This window comes from Zalophus californianus, chromosome 1 (genome assembly GCF_009762305.2).
Source record: "Zalophus californianus isolate mZalCal1 chromosome 1, mZalCal1.pri.v2, whole genome shotgun sequence".
NCBI classification, from domain to species: Eukaryota; Metazoa; Chordata; class Mammalia; order Carnivora; family Otariidae; genus Zalophus; species Zalophus californianus.
The window spans coordinates 188,924,865-188,945,240 of NC_045595.1; the positions used below are offsets into that span (position 1 = coordinate 188,924,865).

The 20,376-nt window shown below is 35.4% G+C and overlaps 1 long non-coding RNA gene across 1 annotated transcript in view; it reads left to right on the top strand.

The window, feature by feature from the left end:
* Positions 1–2,283: 2,283 nt before the first annotated feature.
* The window catches only part of LOC113918695, a 310,636-nt gene continuing 292,543 nt past the window's right edge, over positions 2,284–20,376 (top strand). The window contains exon 1 of the long non-coding RNA XR_004819661.1: positions 2,284–2,352. This is a non-coding gene — a long non-coding RNA (uncharacterized LOC113918695). The remainder of the gene's footprint in view (positions 2,353–20,376) is intronic.

Here is a 20,376-nt window from a genome sequence, read left to right on the forward strand (position 1 = left end):
GATTGTCGACTTCTGATGTGTAAGGCTGGTGTTTTTGTTACTGACCCTTAGGAGTTAGTTGTTGTCTTGAATCAAGGCAACAAAAAACCAAAGCTTGTTCTTTATAACAGATGAAAACAGAACATAGAATTACAGAATGGCATTGAGTCAAAGAAATTTCTAAAGACAAGGTATCTTTCAAGTAGTAATTAGAATTCTTCATATTCTTTATATATCTGTTGGCTATAGAGCCCCAAATACTTTTGAATAATGCTTGTTTTCAAAATATAAAACAGCAACCACCGAATCACTAAAAGGCGTCAAGTCATTATTGTAATTATTATTAAACTTTTTTTTTTTTTAGTTGTTACTACATGGAAAGAGTTTGTGGGGAAGATTCGATTTTCTTTATAGGGGTACAATTGCCATGTTAACATATTAGTTTCTGGCGTATAACATATTGATTCAATCTTTGCATTAACTTACTTTATTTTTTATACTTATTTAGAGGCACTGTCAGCCTCCGTTTCCAAATCCATCATTGACTCTTGTACGTAAGAGAAGGGGAAACCCCTAGTTTCCTCACTAGCCGCCCCCCATAACTGATTTTAACACTCTAATTACTACTTTCTACTACAGTTTTCTAAAATGATCCTATCCCCCATATATTATTCTCTGATCCTGTTTCTTTCACCTGCCTTATTCATTCTTGGATTTTTTGGTTTGTTTATTAAAGTCAAACAATGTCCAGTTTGAAGACAATTCAGTTGACCAAGTAAAGGTTAATGAGATGGAGATACTATGTTTTGCATCCATTTGGAATTTTGTCATTCCTATATAGTGCGGCACCAGATGAGGCTTTGTGGCATCACCGAGTAAATAGGGTGAGATGTGGGTGTGCCAAATCCATTTTTGAGTGATGGCTATTTTGTGCGTAGGGGGCAGTTGTCTAATATAATCACTGTAAAGCATGTTCTCCTTAATTGAATTGTAGTTTTCAATATCATGAATTTGATTTGAGATAAAATTCCCTGATACTTCAGTGTCATTAACATATTAATAATGATGGTGGCTATTGTTTTCGAAGGGTTTTTGAGAAATAGGCAAACTTAATGTATGAAGTTTAAACAAACCTCATAAAAGATTGCATTTCTCTTATTGTTTGTTTTCTGTTGTTTTGAGCTCTCATTTGTTGATATTTATTAAAGAGAGGAAGCATTTGTCTTAACTAGAGAACAAATGAAATTCTAAGTAAGGTAGTTTTGTAAGAAGAGAGAAATCATGACATTCAAATAATATGTAATCTTGGAAGAGTTTAAAATAGCGATTCCTGTCTCCCAAAGTGGTATGATTTTGATTTCCTTGAGCATAGAGAACTTAGTTTATAGTAGTTGAACTCTGTAGTTTGGTATAAGTCAGTGTCTTTAAAAAAAAAACTAAAACCAAACCTAGGAACTCAGTGATTAAGTGATGCCCTAACTGTATGATAGATTAGCTGTTTTGTCATTTCTATATTCCCAGCTTGGAATTTAATATAAAAGAAATACTTCACTACTTTGTTCTAAATCCCATCTGATCCAACCTGGAATAAACATACTGTTTTGGGTTTCTTAATAGAAAAAAAATAACATCTTTGACTGAATTAAATCGTCGTTTCTGCAAAAAGAAACTTGGAATTCACCTTTGGTCTACTTCCTATCTTTGGCATATTTTCTACTAAAAAGATTTCTAGATTTTAGTGGCTGCTTAGTTTGGGTTATCTAAGCTGTTGTAAGTAGCCTTGGGACCCCCGAAGGCACACCCCACACACTTATGCTGTGTGACCTAAGGTCACAAGTAATGGCTGCAAGCTAATTGATTGAGAAAGGCTTGTCTGGCAGGGCCTCTCTGCGTCCCTCCCTTACATTCCTTAGTTCTGGGAGAGAGGCGCTAGCAGCTCGGCTAGCAAGGGAGGAAAAAGGAGAGGAAGTTGCTCTGCGTTCCGATTCCTCTCTGAATTCCCTTGTAGTGTGAGCTTACTTCTCTCCACCCACTTCTTCCCAAGAACTCCTTAATTTGAAGGTGAACAACCTAAGCCTGATCCCAGAGAGTTACCCGAAAGGTGATTTGAGTGTTTATTGAACTGAAAGAACAAATTACCTACTTGAGGCGGTGGGCAGCGTATGGAGATTATATTAGAACTTCAGCAAAGTGCACAGCGGCATAATACAGAAGCCGGGACTCAGACTGACAGGCAAATAAGCCAGCTCGTGGAAGGGGCCTCTGGGTGGCAGCTCTGGGCTATTGGGTGTTGGACAACTGTAGGCAAAACAGAAATGGAACAGGGGCAGAAAATAGCACACTTTTACGCTACGCAACTGTTGCTTTCGCATGGTGAGTGCAGATTTAAGATATTATTTAAAATATACTTTCTGTGTTGTGAGACGAGTAAAGAGATCTATTGTGCTTTGAGGGAAATCATAGCAGGATCCTTTCTCTTAAGCGCTGAGGTGATGTGGTTTTGTTTCTGCTTGATTTCACATTAAACTTGGCAATGCTAACAGAGAGATACAATATTTGTATTGTCTCGCGTGTCCTTTCTCTTAAAACTGTCCTTTTGTTTCAATCATGCTTCTCTTCAACCTGAATAAATATTGTTTTAGGCAAATCATCTGTGGAATAGCTAATGAAGGAACAACGGTGTGACAGAATATATGTAAACAATTCATTTAGTCCAACTTTGTGTCCCTTTTCCACGGCTTCCCGTTCTGCCGCCTTATCTCAGGAATATATAGCACAGACTGTATGAAAAGAGCTTTGTGTGAGAATTCCTCCCAGTTAAAGGGTCAGGGCCTGGGCGTTATCTGACTGCCAGCAAGACTTACTGGGCTGTCCTCTCATTTTTAACCTAAAATAGGGAAAAAAGTGCATCTTTACATATTAAAAAGTAAGTGTTTTGACTCCAGCAGTTGCCTTCTTATGGTTTATGCGTGTTATTCCTGGCCAAGGACTGTTTAAACTTCTTTTGAGAAGCAGCATGCAAACTTCTTTTGTTTCTTTTCGTCTTGTTTGCTCACATTTCACTGTAGAAACTTTGCACACCATTTTTTTTTTGAATTTTAATTATCTTGAAACAATACTGAGTCGTTTTTATTTCAGTGCAAATATGTTGGAAGTGAGTTGGCTTGCTTTTCCTGGAAAAAAATACCTCAGAGAGTAAATGGTGCTTAATTCCTAGTTTAGCCATACTTATAATCCTATTTTAAATGTTCCTCTTGTTCTTAAAAAAAAAAAAAAAAAAATCAGAGCTTTTAGGGAGTATTCCTAAAATGTTACAGAAGAGATTCTTCTGCAAAAAAAGTGCAAATTCAGTAGTACAACTTTAATAAGTGCCAAAATCTCATTGCTGTTGTTGACTTTGTTTAAAAAGCAGGTTTATTAAACAAGGTGACTGCAGTAGATGTTACCAAATGAATGAAGTGAAAAATGTGTCTTCCACACTGCTGATTTGATAAAATACAGAGGTGTGTGTCATTTTCGTGTTTCACATTCATTTAAACTTTTGAAAGAACAGCTCTATAATACAAATTTTGAATAATCATTTTAAAAATAAAATAAAGTAAACTCTTTATATTTTGAGATTTATAGCTTCTGTTTGCTAAGGTAAATTAATAAATGGGAAAATATATTAGAGTAATTGTGAAGCTATAAAACTTTACAATAAAGGAAAGAAAGCTTTTAAGGAAGATGAATGTGTGTTCCCTTTTAGGGCAATTTTGAAGCATTACTTAGCCTTCTTTTCCGGAGATTTATGGAAAACTATCAACTGTGGCAGAACCAAATCATAGTTTTGACTTTAATACAAAAACTTCATATAAAGGATACATAGTTTATGTATATAAGGATAATTGGTTTTTTAGCTATGCCTATGAGTTGATATAAGCTTCTTTCAACAATTGCAAAATGTGACTGACAAATCCTTTTCTAAGAGAACAAGTTCATTATGTTTGTCACCTGTTACATCTATCCTTTCTTTTGCTCATATACACCATTCCTAGCTGTTCGCTAGTGCCTGCAAGAAAGTAAAGACCGTTTTTGAGAGAAAATGTTGAAGTTTTTGTTAGCATGAACATTTTGAGGTTTTAAAAAACTATGTTCTCATCAAAATCACACAAAGTGTTTTTAATAAGATCTTTTGTCACGATCTTGATATGAATAGTCAAGAAAGGAGATGTAAATTGTTTGGGTTTTTCCTTTAATATGTCTCAGTTAGTAAAATTAAGTGTGATTGAGGATTTCTGGAAGGCTTTGCGAAGAGATTAACCTTTTGAAAATTTCTCCTTTTGGTATCAATTTTTGTTAAAAATTTTGAAAAAACACAAAAAATGTTTATCCCCTTACCTATTTCCTCCAAACCAATCCAGAGACCAAAAATTAAAGGGAACTTCATTATTTTCCTCAGTTATAAAGTCTAACCACAACTCAGGAAGTTACTATGCTATGGGTAGAGGCTGCAAAAGAATGGGTTTCCTTTAAATGGAAGTACACAATTGTGATAAAAACAAGTTAGAAAGATCTACTATGTAGTTTTCCTAACATTTAATCTTAAACTACTGTCTCTCATCTTTTCTGTTCACATTTACTTACTGATTGGTTACTGAAGTAAAGGAATCTTAAAAACTGAAATCAACCTTAACATTAAGACCATGATTTTAAAAAGGTATATGTTTTCTTATATAAGGCTAACTTTCCACAGAAGTTTGAATTATGTATTAGATTAATAGAAAATAATGGAAATATGTTCACAAATTAATATATGGCTCTCTCTCATTTATGTATAAAACATACTGGCAATTCATTGTACTTCCCCCTGTACTACTATATTACACCAGATTGGAGTGTGTGTGTGTGTGTGTGTGTGTGTGTGTGTGTGTGTGTGTGTTGTGTGTGTTTGCCTTTGCACTTACGAGTTCACAGAGGGGGACTGAGTAGCCTGGACATATGTTATGGTTATGATAAGTTTTGACTTAGTTCCTTAATTCTCAGGGTCACTAAATTTCAGGGGTTTTCTGTACCCTTAAAGCAGGAGACATCTGTTTCAGTGAGGATGAATATAATCTTGCTCTGTTCTCATTTCAATTACATTCATCAGTTTGTTTTGAAAGATGATTTATTCTATCAAAATATAGAGCAGGATCTATAGGATTGGATTTTATCATCTCTAACAAATGATGAGTCCTCCAAAGACTTTCCTAGAGAGTAGCTGTATGGTTTTTATTACTCTTCTTACAGGAAGAGAGCATAGTGGTTGCTCATCTTTCTAGATACTTTGATCTTAGGGCTCACATCTTTCTTAATTGTGGAATCTCCAGAAATTTCTTTTCAAGTGTTGCTTCTTGTACCATTCGTTCTAATCTGTATTTCTGGGACATCCTGGTAGATGTATGTAGGAGCTTCATAATATGTACATATTCTTAAATTCTCCTTCACATTATTTATATACCTTCTTCTTTTGCATTTTTGGTGAATTACTCAGAGATAGCTTCCAATTTACTAATTTTTGCTTTGACTATGTCCATTAGAATTTTTTTTTGACTATATAGTTGTTTTCCCTGGGAATTTTGATTGGTTCTTTCCTCATAGGCACTCTTATTATTCTATCTCTACTTATTTTCTTGTAAATTGTATTGGTGCTATTTCTTACTTTGTCTCTTCAGGGATACTGACATGCTTATTTTTAAATTCTGGAAATTGAGCTTTTATTTTTGTGTCATCTAGAATTACTTTATTGCCTGCTTCTCCCCCTCCCCGATGTGTGTGTGTGTGTGTGTGTGTGTGTGTGTGTGTGTGTGTGTGTGTGTGATTTCACTTGTCTTGGAATTTTGGTTTTCAGGCTCAACTTGAGGGAGAGGATTTTTAATAATTCTCTCTCTCTCTCTCTCTGCTAGTCCCACCCAGTCCTATGATCATAGAGTTGACCCTACACCCTCCCTACTCCCAACTCAGAATCTCTGATAATGGGAATATTATAGTCCTAAGTCATGAAGTCAAACAGCAATTTGTCCCAGGTGCTGATGGCCAGATTTTGGCTGCTGCCGCTGGCCTCGCTACATAAGCAGCTCTGTGTCAACTACGGCTCCAGGGATGTAACCATTATTCAGCTCCCTGTCCTTATACTTAGGTTTCAATCAGTAAACCTGGCACTGATTTTCACTGCCTGGGGAGCAAGTGCGGCACCCCAGTTACCTCCGAGACAGAGGGAAATGTTTGCCTTTCATTCCCCAAACCAGCTGGTACACAGCAGCTTTCTCTGTTTTCATTCTATCTCTGGTATTACCTTGTTTTTGATATATTTGATATAACTTTTGCATGATCTCAGCTAATATTTTATCTATTCTTTTTATATGTTGGGAGCAAAGGCAGGGAACTCAGGCCATATTCTTGCAATGCTGCCTTAACAGGTTTCCCACATCAGGGGCTTTGGAACCAGAAAATGTGGGTTCAGGTTCTAACTTGATTATTAACTGCATTACCTCAGGCCAAGTCTTTAATGCCTTAAAAGTCTTCATTTTTTTCCCATCAAAAATACTGATAGCAATGCTTATCCTGTAAGGCTGTCCTAAACATTGAATGAGATAATGTATAGACAGCAGTTAGTTCGGTGCTTAACCAGATCAAATGTGCAAATTGTGTCGGGGGCGGGGGGGGGGGGGGGGGGGGGGCTTAACCAAAACCCAAACAAAACCAGATGCTACCAATTACATAGTTAATAAATGGCAGTAGAAGTGTAAAATAGACTTTGACGGGCCAGGCTTTTGAGGGACCAGGATTCAAACCTATAGTATTGGCAGAGCGTATATTCGGCTGGGTAGGAAATGAGTTTCTGAAAACCAAAAGGTTTTAAAAGATGAAGAAAGATGAGGCTGGAGATGAAGCAGCAGCAGCTTGGAATTAGTCTTAGAGTTTGAAAACAGAGAAAGAGACATGTTTCTAAGAAGCTATTGCCAATATGTCCTTGAGTAGAACATTTATGAAATAAGCACTTTATTTTCCTTTCTTACCACTAGCTTCCCTCCACCATGTTAGCTTCTCTTTCATTTCTATTTGTAGGAACATCTTCTGCGCATTCCTTAAATATTCATGAGTTTCAGTGCTCCTTCCTGGGCTGCCTTTTTCTTCTCTCACTATCCTCTCTCTTTTGTTCATCTCATTCATCACCATGACTTCACATGCCATTATTAACCAACCCCTAGCCTGCTTCTCTCTCCCAAACTTTAAACCAGGAGATCCAATTAGCCACAGGCGCTTCATAGGCAACATGTCCAAATCCAAACCATTATCTCCCGGCCAGAAACCTTTTTGATCTCAGTCTGCCATCTACCTGATTGCCCAAAACAGAATCAGGACATGAAATCTCACCTTTCTTATACTTTCCTCTCCCCACACATTTAAGCTTTATGAAATACTGATTTTATTTCTAGGTATTTCTATTTTTAATCATTTCTCCAATTTCATCTACACATTTCTTACCATATGACTCACACTGAAAGCCACTTTGGAGTTTATCCCTCAAGGACAAGGAAGTTGGGGTATGTATGTATACAAAACTCTTATCTGGCACTGGTTGAGGTTTACTCCTACAGCTATTAGCTTTAGAATTCCAGCTTACCTCACAACCCAAGCTTATTCTTGGCTCAAAAACACCTTCAGGCATGGAGTGGCAGGTGCTTGCAGTGAAACACCCTCAGTTTGGGTGTGTGTGTGCAATGTCGTGAGGACAAGGTGGGTGCCAAGGGTATATGAATACAACACCAAGATCATGTGCACTGTACATTTAAGAGGCATTTAAGTTCTTCCCAGGTGTTTGCTATTTCAAACAATGTTGCAAAGAACATTGTGGTATATATCCACTTGTGAATATGTTTTGAATATCTCTTAGGGTATATATCCAAAAGTGGAATTGCTGTGTTAGGAGATACGTGTGGTCTCAATTTTACCACCAAAAATAGGTTTCAGGTTGTCGATAAACTGCCGATGTTTATATCCAATATGTATGTATGAGTGTGTGCGTGTGCGTGTGCGTGTGCGTGTGTGTGTGTGTGTGTATTCCCCAACTTGTCATTGATGAAAAAATTTAAGAGTCAGTAGATTAAATTAAGAACAGTAGTTGATTATTCAGTCATAAAAAGAAGGGAATCCTGACATTTATAACAATGGATTAAACTTGAAGACATTATGCTAAATGAAATAAGACAGAGAAAGCAAATACTATATAATCTCACCTATGTATGGAATCTAAAACAATTGAACTTGTAGAAATAAAGAATAGATTGGTGATTGCCAGAGGTGTGGGATGGGGAGAGGAAATGGATGCAGGTGGTCAAAAGGTATAAACTTCCAGCTATAAGATAAGTAAGTTCTGGGGATGTAATATACAGCATGTTGACTATAGTTAACAATGTTCTATTTTATATTTGAAAGTTGCTAAGAGAGTAAATCTTCCAAGTTTTATTATAAGAAAAAAATAGTGTGTAGAGTGATGGATGTTAACTAAGTTTATTGTGGTAATCATTTCATCACATATACATATATCAAATTATTATGTTGTACACCTTAAACTTACACAATGTTATATATCAATTACACCTCAATAAAGCTCAGAAAAAAAGAACAGTATTTGGCCAGAAAAGAACACTTGATAAAATCAATATTTAAGGAGTGGATGGAGGAAGAGAGGAGTTCAAAATAAGATACAGAAAGAACGCTCAGCGAAATGGCAGAGAGAATTATGGAAGCCAAGAGTGTTAAAGGCTTAGTTGCTATAAGAAAAATAATTTCAAAATAAAGTCCCTTGAATAAAACATAAGTTTATCTCTCTCATATTAGGAGCCAGTTTATGCTAGTAGAGTCATTCTGCTCTTCAGGATCATTCAAGATCCCAGGTTTCTTCTGCCTTTTACTGTGGTTGGCTTGCAGGTGTGGCAGAGCTCACAACAGGAAGAGGGAAAGAGCCACAGTTCAGGGATTAGGGTCTGTCTTTAAGTTGAAGATGGCCTAGAAATTATATATGATATTTCTGCTCTAGTCTACTCATCTAAATTTAGTCATACGGCTGCAATGGGATATGAGAGAAGCTAGAAAATGTAGTTTCTTCTTGGGAGGCCACGTGATTAGGAAGAGGGGAGAATGAACTTTGGGAGAGCATCCAGTAGTTGCCTCACCAACTTTCTAAGTTAAAAAAAAGTCGTGATTATATAGGTTTAGATAGTCATTTAACATTTAATGAGAGATTGCTATATTTGGTCATTATTCTATGTGATAAGTATAGAGATGTTAAAAAAATGATACCAAGTAGCTTATAATTTAGAAAGGAGAGATAGGTGCTAACGAATTAACAAATAAATATATGATATAATATGAGGAAGTAAAAAGTACTGAAGAAAAATAAAGTAAAAGGATAGGCATGCTATTTTTAGGTATACTAGTTAAGAAAGATCTAGTATTTTAAAAACTGAAAAGGGTCCTTTGAAAGACAAAATACTGGGATCGCCCTCTTTGGAGGAGAATTTGCATTTGAGTTGCAAGCCTAGAATATTAGTTGAATAGGACAAGGAGAGCTGCAATTGGAAAGAAATTCAGAACTAAAGGAGAGTTGTCCTTTTAATGAGTTTGGGGAGAAAATTGACCATGGTGATTATATCCTAAAGAGAGGATGCTTAAAGAGATGGGGTTGTTGCAGGTCCTAGTGCTGAAAGGAAAGGAATGATAGTCACGGGGTAGATAGTTCATATGTGATGACCTCATTTGCCCTAAGAAGTCAGGAAAACTACTGAGTTGAGGCTGTGTGGGCTACATCAGGTTCTTGGTGAGAATTATGAAGGTATGGAGTTGTTATGAAAATTTCCAGCAAATATGAGGAGCCCAAGTCTAGGAGAGAAGTGTGTCATGGAATTTTATCTGAGCTGGAGTTTTTCTGGGTAGTGGAATAGTCCATCTGGACTAGGTAAGAGAAGATGGTAATGAGAGTGGTTTAGGTAATGAAACATAATGTTTATTCCACAAAACAAAAGAAATAGCCCTTCTGAAGAGAACTGACTAGAGAACTATATGCCCAGTTTTAGATTATGCCTGAGTTTGTGAAGTGACTAAGAAAGGTGTTTCAGATTATATTTTTCAAGACAAGTCTTTTCTTCTACAAATTAATAGTCAAAAATTCCAAATTCCTAATTTAGTTGACTTTCTTGTTTTTGTTGTGAAGGTTGTTGTGTAGGGTTGTAAATTCACTGTCACAATTATGAGACAAGTCATAAAAATATTAAGAAATTAAGATCTTAAGTGAATCCCTGTTGCATTGTCATTTGACTTTTCTTTAACATCTGCCAGTCCCTAGTGGAATTACTATTTTACTTCATGTAATAATGAGGGAAATGGAAACCTCTGGGGGGAAAACATATGGTTTATAAACTACTTATTGATTGGTTAACTAAATGCTTAGCATCACATACATCCTCTTTTATATTTCATTCTTCCATGGATGCTATCTCATAGAGCAGTCAGCCCTTCTTGGGATAACATATATTTCTTGATAACTGGATTCTGTTTTTTTCCCTCTTTTTCTGTCCTTTATATCTGGATATTTGCATATTCCCATCTTCACCCCCACCTTTTATCAAGAATGACATCAGATATAGAGAAGCCATTGCCAGAGCTATTGGGATTTTCTGCCTTTTGAAAGTAATATCTTGACATTGATGAAACTTTTAGTTCTTATCTCTTGATGAAACTGTTCATCATTTCTATTAATTTTCTGGTTCTCAGATTACTCCAAGATAGATCTAATTTAGACCTTTTGAGGGTTTGTTGCTGTTGTTTACTTGTTTCAAAGCAAGTCCATTCTTTCTAGTATTTATTTTTCTATGGAATATTTTTTATTTACTATTTTGTCTTTCCTCTAAAGGCACTAACGTGTCTTTATGATTTTTTTCTGGCCTTTCAGTTGCATTAACTTCTTTTGTCTGGCTTTTCTGACCAAGATACAGTCAATTTCTGCATTCACATTTCACTGAAGTGAAATTCCCGTTTGCCTTCAGGTCTCTGTACAATCTTGCCTTCATCATTCTACTTGTATGACCATTTCTTTTTGCTTTAAGTTTCTCCTACACTATACTCATTTGCTGACATGGCCTTCCCCTCAGCTGAAATTTTACCTCTGTTTCTGTAAAATATCTCCCTCAACAAAGAAGTGGTAAACATTTAAATCTTGAAACCATATATTGTATTCTTTGACATCAGTATCTATGCTAAATTTTGATATCTTATATCCACTTAGAATTGGCTTTCTTATTGTTCTCGTCTTCTCAATCAATATTTTTTGTCAGCTAGATGTAAATTAGTAAGATTAGACTTCATATGTTCCTGATGAGAGGATATCACAACACAGTGTAGCAAGATTTTTGCAATCAATACGCATTTGTACTGTTTATGCACTAGGAACTACATCAGGGAAAATATCACAAGAACAGGGCCCAAATCATCTAGGTTTAGAACACTTTAATCAACATTTAGAATGCTTTTATCCTGTGGGTAGAAAAATGATTAATACTTACTATTATTAACCCTTTAATCACTGTGATGCATTTAACAAATCAATTTAATTATTAATTGGGTGATTAGAAATGGTTAGTTATAAACAGAAATTTAGAAAAGTGACATTGATACTTGATACACACACACACACACACACACATAGATTGATAAATGAGATATAGATACATACACATACCGTTATATTTCATATTTTATCTGTATAAGTTTCTGAAATACTTTGAATTAAATCAAGATAAAATGAATTCTGTGTTTGAATATCCCACAACACAGCATTAAAAAAGAAGAACCAGAATGTGTCTTCGTTGAAATTCTTATTTTAAAGATTATTAATGAATCATGTAACCTCAAAATAATATTAATCTTTTAGGAAAATTTTGGGGATTGACTTTCTTTAATGCTTTTAAAGCTAAGGGATTCAATATTTTTAAATAGGGAAAATTTTGCATTTACCATGAATTTGGAGTATCTAATTTTTTCCTCACTTGCTAGACACAGGATTGCAAAGATAACCAGGACAAGGTTGACTCTCTCAAGCTGTTTGATCATTTCAGTTCATTTTGTAGTAAGTGTGACTATTGCTTATAATCATACTATCTCCCATTTCTTTTTAATTTTTTCTCAAATAATGACTACAATCCAGATTAACTTCTTTGGGATTAGCCAACATGATTTAACTTGTTTTAGGAGAGGAATGCTACACGTTGCCTATCAGCAACCCAGGAACAGAGTCATTACATCCTTAATCTCTTTCCAGCCACTCTGGCAGATGCTTTGAGATCTACAGAGAAATATCTGTCATAATTTCTGCTCACCAGTAGCTGAGTGGCAGTAGAGAGGATTAACAGAGTTTCTTTAACTCTTTTTAGGAAAAGGCAGAATATAAAGACTCATTCAGAGTATGAAGTGTCATCAAGTGAAACACAAAGCCAGATGAAAGCATTCTGAATGGATGGATAATAAACTTTGTGTAAGACCAAGACATCTGCTTGGCCTTGAGTGATGGGAAGGATTGGGGCATATGGTTAAAGACTTAGAAGTCTAGCCAAATGGATTCAATCCTGGCCAGAAGGTCTAGAGACCAATCCCATACAGATGTAGCAAATACTTGGAGAGTAATAATGTCCAAATGGAGAAATTGTTAGTAAGATCCAAATAGGAGCATGGGGATGAGTTAAGTACCGGAGAAAAGATGAGATGGCCATTCTAGTCAAGGTAGGGTCATTTCAGCAAATCCATCCAAAAATAAGAACACTATGCATTATTTATTATTCTTCATTGTAATAATTGGCTTACCAGTCAGCAGACCTGTGCTAATAAGGCTACATTTGCTGATGTAATAGATAAAACCCCAGAATCTTAGAAGTTTAGAACTCACTCAGAGCACAGCCCAGTGCAGTGTGCCTTGGGTACCTTTCTGTTCATTGATTCAAGGACTCAGGTTCTTTCCATCTTGCAACTCCACCAACATCAACTCTCACAGACTCTTATTATAAATTCACACATGGAAGGACTTTATCGTCCTGACCTGGAATTGGCATACATTGATTACACCCACATTTTTCTCATTGCCATACCTTGCTCAAGTGAATCTGGGAAATGACATCTCTGTGTGTCCCCAAGAAGAATACTGACCACTTACTTAGTTAACACACTTCTGTTGTATGTACAAACCTTTAAGCCATGTGCTGTGGAGGATATATCTATAACCAAGACGCAGTTTCTGCCCTCAAAATTCTTAGATAAAACTATATATAACTGTTAATGCAAGGCTAGATATAACTGGTTATACAATAGAGGGATAAAGACTCTTACAAAGGAAGGACTTGCCGGAAGAGGTGATATCTGAGCAGAGCTTGATGCATAGATAGGGGCTCACCACTGGGCAGAGATGGTAGGCATTGCATAAAAAGTGACATGACAACAGGTAGTTTTCAATGGCAAGAGATGAGAGTCTGCAATAGGTATAGAAATAAAGGTGTCTGAGGGGTATTTTGGGACCACTGTATGACAGACCTCAAATACCTTGTTTATAGTTCAGTAGCCATTTTAAAATTTGCAGCATATGCTTGACAAAGAAGGCAATGTTCAGAACAGAGTAGAATAGAAAGAAATTAAGGCTGAGAGTAGCAGGGAGCTTGTTGAACTAAGGCAGTGAGAAGATAAATGAAAGAACAGTTAGGCAAAACATTTTATAAAGTAAATTTAAAAAGACATTGAGACAGTTTATGTTAGTGAGTAATCAGGAGATTTTTGTATTTCACTTGCTGAGTGTTGTTGATTGTTAATCCTTGGGAATTATTTGATGAGTTCCAAAGAGCACTTACAGTTGATTTCCTTAGCTAAGGAACTTAAAATCTGCCAAGGCAAGAACTTTGTCAGGGTTTGAGCAATGATGTCTCTGAAAGACTTGAACTTGAGAGAAGCACGGCAGAGATCTTTTCTACTGTAGCCACAAATGACCATATTTTGAAAAACAATTTCTGAATAAGAGACAACACAAGATAGGTCATCATCACCTCCCCTCCTTAAAGCTCTAACTAGGTAAATATATTTCTTTTATCTTTAAGTGCCTTTCCTTGACCAACATCCTTACTTAACATTCTCTTTTAGAATTACTGTCAGGATGTAGGTTATTTTGAAATTATACAGAAAGGTAAATACATTTTAGAGAGCATAAGCCTCCATGAGTCCTTTTAATATCGTGAGAGGTGAGAGAGGGAAAGGGTGATATTGGAGTGCTTCTTAAGTGGCACATTCAAGTCTCCTCTATATTTCAAGAATATTCATTACTTAAAATGCTCTCTGGGAATGAGCATTTTGAGAGCCACTTCTCCCCATTTTTATGGTGCAGAGGAAGTATTTAAATGTTTAAGGAGTAAAATAGCCTCTTGAACTCCCATTAGACCTGCTAGCAACAATTTACCGGATGTAAAACAGCAAGAGTGTTGATGTGGAATATTTGAAGGCTGGTTTCCAGGTGAACTGCCCTCAGAATATTTTCCCATTAGCTACTGAAAACGTTACTCTGCCAAGAAGATAGCCTAACCCTTGTCAAGGTCAAAACAAAAGATCTTCATCAATTCCTGCAGAGAAGAGGTGACAACGCTTAAATGACAACCATGGCATTATAATTACAGAACTTTTGAATCGATAACTTACTTAAAATCATTCCAACATTTGGAGGAATCGTCTTACTTCCATTTAGCATACTGAATGATATGTTTAATTAAGTTGAAACTGCCAGTTAGAAATATAGTGCAGTAGCAAAATTGAAATGGAAGTGCATTAATAATAATAAAAATTCCATCTAATAATATGGTTTTCAAATGGGTGGCGTTTATGTCCTTTTGTAATGTTTTAATGTAAGGTGTAACTTTCTTTTTAATAATAGATAAGTTTCCAAATATTAAAAAGAGAAAGACAGGACATCCTAAAATATCTGGAATTACATCATTAGTTCCTGTTCATTAATGGCATTTGGAGAGTGGGGAGAGTTTTGATTAAAGTAAGCAGGAAAAGGACTCATCAGAAGATATGGGTTTGGCTTAGGGTATTCTCTTATTGACCACAAAACTTGTCTGAGTTCTCAGGTTTTATCCATGAGCACGACTGTATCCACCACACAGAGTTATTCTGAGGACCAATTATTACATGATTCAGCATCCAGAGAGAGAAGTATAAATACTTCTGAGGTCTCTCTAGTATTTTCACACTACCGCAGCCTAACTCTACTGACATCACCCCCATGACGGATGTTATGCCCATCTGATCGTTTATAGCTCTGTAAAGGAGTCTTGGTACCAAGCCTGACAGTCTCTGTTTTCACCAGTGAAAGAATGATACAGTTTCCCCATTTAAGAAAAGTAAAATCCTGGAACAGTGATAACAAAGAAAGTGATTTTATGCTATAATTGATTGCTACCACAGGATTTTTTTCCACATTGCTGTTCTTATTATATAATACCACTCTGCATAAAATCATCCATTACTATTTTTCAAATCTCTTGGTCTTTGATTTTAGTATTTTTTTCAAATATATCTCAAGTACTAGAATCTATGATTTGCTGAAATGTGTAATTTCAGGTTATGCTGAAATTTCAGTTTCCGATTATGCTGAAATGTGTAATAATCAGGTGTTCCCGAAGTTTATTTGCTGAGTTCAAGAAAAACTACAACTAAGAATACTTTTGATTTTTTTTTAAATAAAGATTAACTCCTACTGAGTTTTGAATAGTATGCATTGGAGGGAAAATTGTTTTGCCCTGTATACATATTTATAATTTGACACATGTTGATTTTTGCTTTTTTGCTTCCCTCCTACTCTGTAAAATTGTACTATAGAAGGACTAAGTATCTAGAATACATAACTTATTTAAATAAAGCAGAAAAATGAAAAAAATAGAAAAAAGGAATAAAAACAACTTTGAAGCTAAGTTCATGGGTATAATAACAGAAAATCTTTTGGTGAAATACATTGTATAGTACAGGAATTTTATATGTAAAATAGAGTGAATTTTATATAGGCATGATTTGAATTGGCTAAAATATTTATGATATAACATTTCCCAATTTAAAATTATAGGCATACATTAAAGCAAGAATAATAAGCATTTGTTAAATGTCTTGAAAATCCTGAAGGACTTGGTGGGTCATCAGGCAAAATATTAATTAGGAAGCATGAGTACGTGTGTGAGTATGTGTTTGGTTTGTTTTCCTATCTTTTACAACTCTTTTAAGGGGTAGGATGTATCTTCTGGTTCTTTAATGAGAGTAGGGTTTTCATTCACCTGCAATTTTTTTTTTCTCCCAAAGAGGCAGACCTGAAGTTTCCTAAAGCATATAAAAAAGATTAAATATTTTAGCTACTCTTTTATAATTTTCTCTTGCCTGACAAAAGCAATAATATTGCCATTATTCTGAAATGGTTACAATAATGTTGACACCTTACAGATAAGAACAGCTTATTATTCACGGGAAATTTACAAATGACTATTGACGCTCCAAGATAGTTAAAACAAAGCAAAATTAATTTTGGTCCTACAGATCTAAGGTAACTGTCTCCAGCATAATAAGCATCAGGAAGAAGATGAACTGAATGGCAGGAAATACAATCTAGCAGCGAAATTTGTTCAGTTATGAGGGAAAGTTCCAGCGGAAATGGTGGAAATACAGGCACTTTGGATAAGTGAAATCCAGCTGGACAAAGTGCTAAATTACATTCAGTAAAGATTTAATATTGCTGTAAAATGGAATGCTTCCCATCTCGCTTATAATTACTTAATGAGCTGAAACTTTAACATCTTATTGCCACTTTTAAGTAAGTTTGGCAAATCAAGAGGTATGGGAATCAGACATATACAGTAAATTATTTTCTTGCGGGAGGAATTTGGTTCCTTTTGAACATATAGCAGGTTCTATAACACCCAGATGCTCCCTAGTTCTATTAACACTGATGATGTGGTGGCTCTTCAGCAACACATGTTAGTGAAATTGAATTATATATATGTATATAAGGCAATCTTAAATTATGTTAAGAGAAGAACATGTTTGGTTTAGTGAAACACATTTAGTCGTAGTGCAAAGCTTAAGGAGATCTGGTGACTTAAAACATATCCTTACATCAGTAGAAATGCAGAAGAACATGGCAGGTTAGAAATGATGGGATGGTAACTTAGATTTGATTATAGTAAGATTGAGATAAGCAGCTGTTGAGATTGGATAATGACATGTGAGCTTCTCATCAGGCCCATAACATGTTTCCACTAATACAGATTAGGAATGTCTGGATGAACTATAATTATCTCTGTGGCTTTGCATAACATAATTAGGTCTTGCTAAACCAAAGTACTTTTATTAAGTGAAAAATGATGTCTAAAAAGTTATGGAAATGACCACGAGCATAACTTGCTTAAGGACAGAAACATTAGCACTCACAATAGTAATGTGGAAAAAAAAGTGTTTCTCTCTTTTTGTTATACAGAATTTTCAAAACTCAGAGTCTAAACAAGGCAGGCCCATGAAGGATGGTTTCAATTATGCTGACCCTCTTGCTGGAGCTTGTGCACCAGGTGTCCAGACCACAAAATGGAAAATGTAATCTTTGTCTACTTTACGTAAATACAGTACTGAGATCAGCTTGTCTTTTAAGTGCCTGATTGCTATTTAATTACTGAGGATTCCTCTTTAAACAGAGAAAACCAACAACAAGAACAATAAAACAATAAGGAACTCATTTCAGAGCTTCCTTATCCTGCCTGTCACATTGGAAGAATATGATGTATCTGATAACTTTATATAACCAGGTTTATTGGTAGTCAGTATATGTTTTATAAATACTGCTTTAACATGACTAATGAGAATGTTTCTGTTGATCAGTAAAAGCCAGCTAAAACTATGAATGCAAAGTATTCATGTCCTTTCTCATGGCATTTTGATATAAGGATTTTAAAGCGACTGTGATGTGGCAAAAAAGAAAAAAAAAAGTGTGAATATTGAGCGAACAAAAGGGAATTCAGCTCCCTGCCCTGAAATGTGGCAGCCTATGTCTAGGCAAGTTTCCTAACCAATCTGAGCCTTGGTTTATCATTGATAAAATGGAGGCTAACAATTTCTACCCTGGTGGACTGTTGAGAAAATTAAATGAGATAATTTATGTGAGCTGTCATTTTTTAAGGATGTATTAGTTGAATCTGATTTTGAAAAATAATTCACAAGAAATGGAAAGACAAGCTTTTCTTTCTTTCGTCTCAAAGGAGACAATATAAGATAGATTAAATGATATTTTTGAGGCAAGTACCACATTTGAAACTATCTTTTTTATAAAGATTGTGAATTTATTTTTAATTACAGAGTAATTGTTTCTTCTTTTTATCTCTGAGTAAATTATTTAACCATCTCTTCTGTAATACTCTGTGAGGAGGTGAATATTTTTTAATATTTAAGTCATACTTCTAAAAACATTTCTCAGTTGCTTTCTTTTCTTAAGCCCCCTTTTTATTATTCAGAAATGTAGTATTTTTTGCCTTCGCTTCATTAATTACATTTAAATAACCTGACACATGGCACTGTTTTGCTGATATATGCATATATGATCTATACATCCCAGGTGCTGTATAGTTCAGTTTTCAATCAGTTCCTTTCCCTTATTTTCTGTAAATAAGGACTGGCTTAGGTGTGTAGGTGATTAACAAGGACCAGGTATTTATGTCACTAGGTCTTTCTTTTCCTGTGTACTATTTAATATAAGGCAAAATAGGAGCCTGCCTATTAGCAGTCAGGACCCTCAATCACTATATCATCAGGCTGGCACCCCCATGGAAAATATCTCTGATGCAGCTGAAAAAAGTTGTGAGAACCAAATGGTAGCATAAATTTGGTCATTGAAACTTCCTTAACCATAATCATCTTCACCATTTTATGTCCTGCCAGAGGTTACAGTAATGTAGACATAACAGCAATATTTGTTTTCTGTCATTACATTTATTTGGTACAATCCATGGATAAAATAAGTAGCATACGTCATTAGTATAGAGGTACAAAGTAAACAGTGTGAAAGTTGTAATGTGATGGCATTTTGATTCAAGTTGTCTGGGTGTATTTTATGGTTTTGATACTCTTCATATGCACTAGCATGTAAACTTATTTTTGTAGATAAAAATAGTAAAACAATAAAACTATCTCAGTTTCCAGAACAAATTACTTCCATGTTTACCACTGGTAAGTGTAGCTCTGACTCAACCACATAAATAACATCACAGATGATTTTAAAAATCAGTGTATATCACGTTTTGCCTATAGTTAATTTTGGCAATAAGAAACAAGACAGCCAACAGAACTTGAAGCTGTATCTAGAAATAGTGATGACTGAATTTAAGCTGAGTACACAGTTTATTTCAGTGTATTTCCTTTACCCTAAATTTTGAAGTTCAAAGTTTAACTTGGAATTGTTTTCTCAAGTTTAGCTGTAGCCAAAGTCCATGAAATGGCTTATGTCTGTCAATAGTTGACCTAATAGATTTGTCCTGTGTTGACACTTTGTTCTTTTCATGCCAGGCTGTTTATAGGCATATTATTTTCAGTGGGCTCTATTTTAAAAGAGGATTAGAAAATCATGTACAATTTTGACAGTGATTTAGAAGTGTTAGGATTTTTTTAAAGTAGGGTTTTGGGACAAATCACTTATTCAATAATTAATTCATTCTTCTTCTTTCTTCATTCTTGAATAGCATCAATCACTTATTGGACACCAACCATGACAGTACAGTTATTAAGATAAGACCAGTTTAGTGAGGTTAGAGGTTTGAAATCAATGAGTTCCATAAAATGCTAGAGTTGCTATTTGAGAACTTTGTATAAACAGAAGTAAAATCATCAAGAAGAACCCTTCTACCAAGACCATCAAGAAGCATTCATTTAAGTGGGGAAGTTCCAGCAGAATCCGGATGGACAGACACAGGATTATTCACAGGCAGAGATAGAGACATATTTCTGATATGAAGCAGTGAGGGGGGAAAAAACATGAAACAACATGCCTGGTACATATGTGAGCATATGGACAGACAGGGCTTGGTGAGAGAGAAGAATGAAGATGAGAAACAGATGGGGTCAGTTCTTGGAAACCACATATGAAAGTCCATGGCCATTTTCTTTCAGGCAGTGGAGATCTTTTAAAGGGTTTTCAGCAGGAGGGCAACTGAGCTGTACATAGATGATGGGGATTAAGGAGGGCACTTGTTCTGATGAAAACCGGGTGTTGAATGGAAATGTTGAGTCACTAAATCATACATCTGAAACTAATATTACACCGTACAT